General features: G+C 36.3%; 1 protein-coding gene across 2 annotated transcripts in view; it reads right to left on the bottom strand.

Annotated features, from left to right (window-relative positions):
- SPIRE1 (spire type actin nucleation factor 1) overlaps positions 1 to 10,218 on the bottom strand; it is a 182,625-nt gene that overhangs the window by 151,477 nt on the left and 20,930 nt on the right. The gene's annotated exons all lie outside the window — the stretch shown is intronic.

Here is a 10,218-nt window from a genome sequence, read left to right as displayed (position 1 = left end):
TAGGATATATTAAATGACATTAAATACAATATTATCAGGCCGGGCGCTGTGGCTCACGCCTGTAATCCTAGCTCTTGGGAGGCCGAGGCGGGCGGATTGCTCAAGGTCAGGAGTTCAAAACCAGCCTGAGCAAGAGCGAGACCCCGTCTCTACTATAAACAGAAAGAAATTAATTGGCCAACTGATATATATATATATATAAAAAAAAATTAGCCGGGCATAGTGGCGCATGCCTGTAGTCCCAGCTACTCGGGAGGCTGAGACAGCAGGATTGCTTGAGCCCAGGAGTTTGAGGTTGCTGTGAGCTAGGCTGACGCCACGGCACTCACTCTAGCCTGGACAACAAAGTGAGACTCTGTCTCAAAAAAAAAAAAAAAAAAAAAAAAAAAAAAAAAAAAATACAATATTATCACTACCTGTAAAAATTCATCAAGCTGTAACTTAGCGATTTGTGCGCTTTTTATAGCGCACATGTGCGCAATGTTCTATACTTCAATAAAATGTTTAAAAATATCACGTTAACACAACATGAGTTAATTTTATACAAAATTATTTTTGTTTAAGAAAAAAGAAAATTCTTGCTTTTGCTTGCTTCCTAAAATGTTAAAGAAGTGAAATAAAAGAGACTCCCTTTCTTTCATTTCCTGCCCTTAGAAGTTAGAGTTCAGTTACAGATCATTTAAATACTGCTCCTTCTCACAGGAATCTCCTTAGCAACCTTTTACAGCTTGTCATGGGTTGCAGAATTCTCCCAATCTTCCATTCTTAAAATGGCCCATGTCCCTTCCAGAACAAAGTATTTTAAAACAGAAAACTGAACAGCTCTTTGAATAGAAACTTCAAGGCAGTCTCACATTCTGCCCTCTTTCCATCCCAAGATAAAGTCATATCCAATAACCATGACCTCTGTAAGAACAACAATGGCCACTTCCAAAGATATCTCGCAGTCATTATTAAAGTTTTGTGGTTTTTGTGTGTGTGTGTGGTATAGAATGGAGAAAATGAAAAGAAAGACCCAGGATCAAGGTGAAGGGAATAAAGGAACAGGGAAAGGGAAAAAGATATCAGCCACTTGATTCTGGATTCCATTTGCAGTGGAGAATCTAGATACTAGCTGAAATGGAAAAAACAAAGGGCAAGGAAAAGAGAGGATGACAGACAGGCTGGGCTCCAGGGAAAGTGGGGTGGTGTGGATAGGTGCATGGTGGTTAGTTTTGCTTAAGGTGCAAGTCAAAGGTAGAGCAGCCACAAGGGATGAGGGAGTTGAAGAATTTTTAAAAGGAAATTTTGGTAAGTGTTGTTACAACCTGTAAAATGGATCTACCATAAAATCCTTCAAGAGATACTTTCTAAATACTTTTGATTGCTATACTGTGCTTATTTGCAACTCTTGTGTAGGTAGTGGCACAGTGGAGCATCCAAATTGACCCAGTGTTTGAATTCAAAAACTATGGAAGGAAGAGAATAAAACTAGGTAAGATAGTGGTTTCATCAAACTAGCTCAGGTTCTGTTGTCTTATTCAGCAATGTAACATATTCATGAGCTACTTTTAAGAAAATTACTAATAAACCAACAATTCTTTTTATTCATTTTATAAAGACAATACTCCAGCAAAATTGAAAAATTTAAGGGCAGAACTGTGTAACCTATATTTAGAATGGGAACTATAAATAGCAAGTGCAAATTTTTCTTAAGAAAAGTTTTTATATTTTTACTTATAATTCCTCCTTCCTTTCGCAACTCATTTCATTTTCCTAAGATCTCTTTCTATCTATCCATGAGAATTTCCCCTTAGATAACAGATTCAAACTCCAAGGCAGGCAAGGTACTTATTAATTACCTACAGATGTGAAGGCCACAACCTATAAATTGTCTGATAAACTTTGTTGCTAAAGAAAAATAAGTAGTTATATCAAATGAAACCTCTATGAATAAAAACATGAAAGTTTAACAGGTAAAGTCAGTCATTAACCAACTTGAAAGCCATCTATACTTTTTAACTTTATATTCTAAAAAGTTAATATTCTAAAGAGAAAATGATACTAAGGGGAAACAAAAACAGCTCTAAGTTCAGTTACAATGCGCCAAACCAAAAAGGTTGTTTAAACACATATATTTCCACTCAAAATATAAATTATATAAACATTCTCTCACATAACACAAATATTTAAACATTTTTTCATAAAAGAGCTTTCAAATAAATTATTTAAATAGTTTAGGAGGTTACTGCACCCTCTAATTTTTAGCCCCACAAAAACAATTTTTAAAAAGAAACAGCAAGAAAATGAAAAAAAAATTGGAAATGAAGTAAATGAAGTAAAGCTATCTCTATATCTCACAGATGACAGGATCTTATACATAGAAAATTCTACTAAGGAATCTACCAAAAAACTATTAAAATTAATAAATGAATTCAGCAAGGTAGCAGAATACAGAAACCAATTGTACTTCTATGTACTTGTAATGAACAATTTCAATCTCAAAATAAAATTAAGAAAACAATTTCATTTATAGTATCAAAAAGGTGACAGATTCACTAAAAGCCCTGACTTCAGCATTATACAAATCATCCATGTAACAAAAAAACACTTGCACTCCTAATCTATTGAAATAAAAAAATAACCTTCCCCAAAATACCAAAAAGAATAAAATACTTGGGGGAGGGGAGAAAAGGGAATTCATTGAAACCTTAAAATCTGTACCCCTATAATATGCTGAAATAAAATAAATAAATAAATAAGAACAAACAAAAGAAGCATAAAATACTCGGAAATGTGCAAAACATCACTGAGAGAAGCTGAAGCAGACCTAAGTTAATGGGATGGCGTCCTGTGCTCAGAGGTCTGAAGGCTAACTGTTGTTAACATGGCGATACTACCCAAAGCCATCACAGACTCAAGGCAAGCTTTATGAGAATCCCACCTGGCTTCCTTGTCAGAAGTTAAGGGACTCACACTTTCCCTAACTTCACACTTCAGAAGTCATATAAAATGCAAGGAACCTAGAATAGCCAAAACAATCTCAAAAAGGAAGAACAAAGTTGGGGGACTCACATTTCCCAATTTCAAAACTTACTACAATGCAATGGTAACCATGACAGCATGGCAATGCATAACAGAACAGGGCTGACAGTCTAGAAATAAACCCATACATCTATGGTCAACTGATTTTCGACAAGGGTGACAAAACCATTCAATAGGGAAAAAATAGTCTCTTCAAGAACTGGTGCTGTGTCAACTGTGTATCTACACATAAAAGAATGAACTTAGGGCCGGGGGCGGTGGCTCACGCCTATAATCCTAGCACTCTGCGAGACCAAGGCGGGTGAATCGCTCAAGATCAGGAGTTTGAGACTAGCCTGAGCAAGAGGGAGACCCCATCTCTATTAAAAATAGAAAGAAATTAATTGGCCAACTAAAAATATATAGAAAAAACTAGCCGGGCATGGTGGCACATGCCTGTAGTCCCAGCTAGCAGGATTGCTTGAGCCCAGGAGTTTGAGGTTGCTGTGAGCTAAACTGACGCCATGGCACTCATTCTAGCCCAGGCAACAAAGTGAGACTTTGTTTCAAACAAAACAAAACAAAACGTAGGTGCAAATCTTTATGACCTAGGATTTGGCAATGGATTTTTAGATATGGCACCAAAACCACAAGCAAAAAAAGAAAAAATAGATACACTGAACTTCATCAAAATTAAAAACTTTTATGCTTCAAATGATACCATCAAGAAAGTGGGAAGAAAACCCACAGAATGGGAGAAAATATTTACAAATATATATTTGATAAGGAACTTGTATCTACAGTATATAAAAAAACTCTTAAAATCAAAAATAAAAATAACTCAATTTAAAAATGAGCAAAGGATCTGAATAGACACTTCTATAAAGAATATATATGAATGGTCAGTAAGCACATGAAAACATGTTCAACATCATTAGTTATCAGGAAAATGTAAATCAAAACTACATGAGATACTACTTCACACCCAATAGGATGGCTAGAATCAAAAAGTCAGACAGTAACAGGTGCTGGCAAGGATGTGAGAAATCAGAACCCTTCTACACTGCTGGTGAGAATGTCAAATAATAGAGTTACTTTAGAAACAATTTGGAAAATCCTCAAAAAGTTAAAACATGGAGTTACCAGTTTACCCGGAAATTCCTCTCCTAGGTATATACTCATGAGAAATGAAAACCTATGTCAACACAAAAACTTGTACATAAAAGTTAATACGCACATTATTCATAATAGTCAAAAGGTGAAAACAACTCAAATGTACATCAACTGATGAATGAGTAACAAAATATGCTATATCCATACAGTGGACTATTCAGTAATAAAAAGGAATGAAGTACTGATACATGCTATAATATGGATGAACCCTGAACATTAGGCTAACTGAAAGAAACCAGCCACAAACGACCACATATTATATGATTACATTTATGTGAAATATCCAGAATAGGCAAATGTATACATACAGAAAGTAGATTAGTGGTTGCTGGGGCCAGGAGATAACAGCTAAAAGGAACTGGTATCTTTATAAGGTGACATGAATGCTCTAAAATTGATTGTAGTGATGGTTGCACAACTGTGAATATCACAAAAACCACTGAATTGGCTAAATGGGTAACCTGTATGGTTGGGAATCACATCTTGATCAAGCTGTCAAAAAAAATTAAAAAATACTATCATCAAAAAAATTAGGTAATGATCACAACACCAAGTAAATTATCTAATTTTGCTGGCAATGGAGAGTTTTCTGAAAACTGTAGTTTATGATATCTGCCAACTATGGTAAAATTTCTATCAAATTGAGGGAAGATGTCGAGACACCATACTGAACAGCAGAAGCTCTCTTAATCTGTCTCCACCTATCTGACTTGTCCATCTCTTACTCCCCAGTCATTCCATCTGTCACACTGACCACTGACTGATCTCCACAGCACAGGCTAGCTCTTCTTTCAGTTGCCAGGGCATTTCTGCCTCTCCTAGGTAGGCTGTATGCCTATCAAGAGTCAGCTGGGTTTGTTCCCAAATCCATTTATACAACTGCACTTGTATGATCACAATAAAAATTTAATTAAACACAAACTCTGATGAAACAATGAATGCATAAAATACTACCCCAAAAAAGAATATAAGCAAACAGCAGATAAAGAACACACATCAAAAGAGGAATCACCCTAGAAAACAGAAGAAAATTGGAGACAAAAATGTTCTTCCCTTGAAGAGAAAATGTACCTATGTCCAATCTTTAATGCAACCTTGTCTTCCCTACATTTCCTATAACTCTCCCTCACATTCTCCACGCCTCAGATATCCTGGTGGTCTGTCAGTTTCAAAAACAGCTAGCTCTTTCAGAATGTTCACTCTGATGTCCTTCTGCTTGGAAAGTTCTGCCCTATATATCTAAATCCTTTCCCTCAGAGTGGCTAACTCCTTAAAGCCAAGTTTGTCTTTTATGCAAAGATGCATGTAATTCTAAGAGTGGCACATAACAGATGCTCAACTAATATGCCAACATTATTATTACATATGGGAAGTGATGTCTAAAATAATATTCTAAACAGCCATTATTTCTAGATGGTAGGGTATGAAGTGATGTTTACATTCTTCTTTTACCTTTCTGTGATATTTTAGTTTTTACAACAAATATACATCATTTCTACAAATGAATAAAGGTATTTTGAAAAAAGAAATAAAAATATGGCCCCTTTCCACATTGATTATGCATGCTGAAAAATACTATAAAGTTTTATTTTATTAAAAACATTGTAACTTTTCATTAAGGCAGACTGATATAGCCCCTGATATAGCAAATAATTAATAAAATGTTCTACGTACTCAGATCAAAATACTGGGAGGTGTTTAAGTTACCTATAGGATAAACCTTCTACTCCTTCAAGAGTAATTATAAAATGTTTATTCCCAGATAATTTTGATTAGTCTGAAATCCTTTGTCAGACATGCTATAACTGTATAAATTCTGTATCCTATGGTCAAATCATGTCCCCTGACATAAGCATCTATGACTATAACCCAGAAAGGCCATTTTAGTAATAAACACTATCAGGGTGGAAGTGGGGGAAGATGACTGAATTTCAAGTGTGCCAGGCTATCATAATGCCCCAGTCTATGTCTGATAATACATGTAATCTATTTATCACACCATAACACCCCTCTACCAGAACCTCTACTAAACTGACACCCAGAAGTAGCAACTGACACATAGACAAATTTTTCTCTGAAGACACAAACTGATTTCCAGACCATGTAAGTTAATGTCTATCAAATGGCCATGTGAATTCAGGCATGTCTGGGGTCTTTAACCTAAAAAGATAGAAAGTAGAATGTGAGCATTCCTAACTATTCCTCTTAGCTTGCTGACCAAGGAGAAAATGCTGTTGTTACTAGCAGTTAATAGAGCTTATTCTTCCAATCCTTTTAGATAATGCATATATCATTATTTTCGCTTGTCATGCAATTCCATTATTAAACCCATAAAATATAAGATCAGCCAAAGCCATCTGCCTAAAAGAGCAGATTTAATAAAAAATACTTCTTTCAGCAAGCTATTCTTTTTTTTTCTTTTTGAGACAGAGTCTCACTCTGTTGCCCAGACTAGAGTGAGTGCTATGGCGTCAGCCTGCCTCACAGCAACCACAATCTCCTGGGCTCAAGCAATCCTGCTGCCTCAGCCTCCCGAGTAGCTGGGACTACAGGCATGCGCCACCATGCCCGGCTAATTTTTTCTATATATATTAGTTGGCCAATTAATTTCTTTCTATTTATAGTAGAGATGGGGTCTCGCTCTTGCTCAGGCTGGTTTTGAACTCCTGACCTCGAGCAATCTGTCACCTCGGCCTCCCAGAGTGCTAGGATTACAGGCGTGAGCCACCGCGCCCGGCCTAGCAAGCTATTCTAAGATTTAGTTTGGTATCAAATACTATCTTCAGAATCTTATAAAACAGCCTCATTTATACAGCTCTACAGTCATATATACACGTAAATATTTACATAAAAATACTGCATACTTCTTTCAGGTTAGATTTTTTAGTTACTTTTGAAATTAACTAAGGACTGCCCATTGTCAAGTAAAAAAGGTGAAACACATCCAATTGTGACCTAAATGAGCCAAAGGGTAGATCAAGTATAGCGGGCTGATCTAGCTAATGATAAAACAGACATTTTTAAATGTTATACTCAGCATTAAAGCAGCAAGTCCCATGTACTGCCTTTGATAGTTTATTCTAAGATGCTCAGGTAACAAAAAATTCTCATATAGTCCAGCTTGGGTCAAAAACTGGAGATATTCCATGGGAGTGAAGAGGAAAAAAAAAAAAATAGAAAAAGAATAGAAAAAAAACAACCTGTAGATAACCAGAATGGAGTAAGTCCAAAATACTAACTCATGTATTTCTTGGCCTATCTCAAGATCTCTGGGTTCTTCCCAGAGCAGACCAACTCTAAGTCTCATTTCCCAGGAGGTTCAAATATGTAGAACATTTCTTGAATCATTCTAAGTAACTTAGAATTAGAGTGCTTCACAAGTTCCTACAGTACAGACCCTGTACTCACCTAACCTACAGGGTCAAAGGTTCATGGACTATGTTTACACCTTTGTCCAGGTTACATTGAGTGGGACCACATCCCCTAGCCACATAATGTCAAGAACTGAAGTAGTCATAGATAACAGGTATATACAGAATTAAGGAGACACACAAACATTTCATTGTTCCAAATAAGGCACTAAATTAAGTATCAGCATTATATAAATGCCTTATACTGCAGATGAATACAGGCTGGATAAAGACAAACATTCAAAAGGTAGTGAGATAAGTGGTTCTGCTACTTACTGCCTATATGGGCTTGGACAAATTACTTAACTTGAGCTCTCATCTCTAAAATGCAAATAATTAATAGTATCTACTTCATAAATTTGTTATGAGGATCAAATTATTTAATGTCTATAACAGTACCTAGCATATACTATTAATAATAGTAAGCTCTAGAGTATTTCTTAAAGATGCACATAGGAATGAAACACAGAATAGATATTTATACACAGTATATATGAACTTTATTTCTAAGATGTGAACATGAATCTTTTCCCTCACTAACACTTAAATTTTTCTACTATGGTATGATTTTTACAAACCAGCTCTATCAAGATTAATGATAAAAGTTAATTTAACTTTATATAATACTTTAACCTATTCCACTTAAAATATAGCTAATCCACCAAGGATTGTTCTAGTTATTCATTTAACCTTCTTTCCTGCTAAAGGGATAGGATCTCTGAGTGCTATATAATTAGTGGTGGTTAATAGGAGACAAGAATGTGATGAAATTTGGAAAGCTAAAAAATAAAATGCTTCAATTAAAATACTTGAAAATTCAAATCAGTTATATTTTAATATTTTTAAGTACTAAGCAATTTTCTTCAAAAATAAGATTATAATTCATAGAACTATTTAAATAATGGCAGTAGGAAAAATTTATAAAATGAGAGTAGAAGCTACCCCTAATTCTGGATCAGCACTGCTTCCGTGTCCACAAGTACAAGTTAGTCATTCAATAGTTTATAAGTTACTAGTGTGAGTTGAGAGACACTTCTAGGAAGGGAGAAATGTGGGTCACACACTCTTTAAATTACATGTCCTTCTCAAAACTATAAGGAAAACACACATACAGATCAGTGGTTTCCAGGCCCTGGGAGGAGCAGGAGGGATGACAACAAAGGGGCATGAAGGAATTTAGGGGATGATGGAACTTGATTATGGGGATGGTTAACAACAGATCTGTCAAAACATAAAGAACTGTAAATAAAAAGGGGTAAATTTTACTATATGTAAATTATACCTTCAAAAAATAGAAAAAAGTTGTAGGGAAAAATTAAACTGTCTCCTAAACATAAAAATTTGCATATCCTTTAAAACAAATCATATGAAAGATTTCCCTTCATGAATTCAAATGCTGGAAAATGCTAGTATAATCAAGCACATTAAAACATTTTCCAAACAGTGAGAAGGGAAAATACTTGATTTTAGAAAAGATTAGTTCATCTTGAAATAAAAGATCATATAAGTTGATCAAATGCCTATTTTTGGTCTCCTTCCTCTCTCTAAACTCATAATTTTACTTCAATTTTTACAATATAAGAAAAGTATTAAAAAGACAATTATAAATAAAACTAGGAAACCATTTATATGATTTTTATGTACTGCAGAAACTATTAAAATAAGCCCAGCTGAACACTTAATGCTCTATATTTCAACTATATGACTTGAGAAGGGTCCTAAAACCCCAGAAGATAAAAGAGATTTTGCTTTCCCTAGCAGGTCTGCAGAACCCTGCTTCCTTACCCATCCGAGGAAACCTCACACCTTCCAACTAGGGGCAATAATTTGCCGCAGGCTTGATGCTGAGCGCTCTACCTTCACACCTAGCCAGCATGAGAGAATCCGAGGCAGAGAAGGGAGAAGGAAAGGGTGGTGCCAAGAGCTGAGCCACCCCCCCACCCCCATTTAAAAGGCCGTGGGGGGCGGGAGCAACTCCGCAGCTGCTCAGCCTCACAACTCTAGTCTGGACTTATGGGCAGGAGCTCCGTGGGCGTTTACAGGGAACTGGGACCTCTTTGCTCAACAGAAAAACAATGTGCATGCCTAGAGAGGCTCCGGCAGATCCCCTTCTGCCCCAGCACAGCCTCACTCCCAAGACTAAGCCTGTCTTCTTGCTGATGAAAAAGAAGGGCTTAGATCCTGGCCGCTCCGCGCTGACGCCTGCACTCTCAAACCTCCTCTCACTCCACAATTCTGTATCTAAGGAAGAGGTACCTCTGCCATCTGTGCTCGCGCCTGCAGGTATCAAACTTGTTGGGTTTAGAACCCCTTTACACTGTACAAAATTACCGAGGAGTCCAAAGAGCTTTTGTTTATGTGAGCTATCTAGTCTATCAACATTTACTATAAGTTAAAACTGAGATTTAAAAAACTTATTAATTTATTTAAACCCATTATATGTTAATAACATTTATGGGGGAAAAACTATAGTTTCCAAAAACAAAAAACAATGAGAAGGGTGGTATTGTTTTACATTTTTGCCAAACCCTTCACTGCAGGGCTCAATGGACAGCAGCCAGATCTCACATCTGCTGCTGCGGTCAGACCAACAGTCCTCGGCAAGAGGCCTCAGAAGCTGCGCTGCACACGC

The sequence above is a fragment of the Microcebus murinus genome, chromosome 17 (assembly GCF_040939455.1).
Source record: "Microcebus murinus isolate Inina chromosome 17, M.murinus_Inina_mat1.0, whole genome shotgun sequence".
Classification (NCBI taxonomy): Eukaryota; Metazoa; Chordata; class Mammalia; order Primates; family Cheirogaleidae; genus Microcebus; species Microcebus murinus.
Note: the sequence above shows the minus strand (reverse complement) of the source record. Positions and strands in the feature narration are given on the sequence as shown.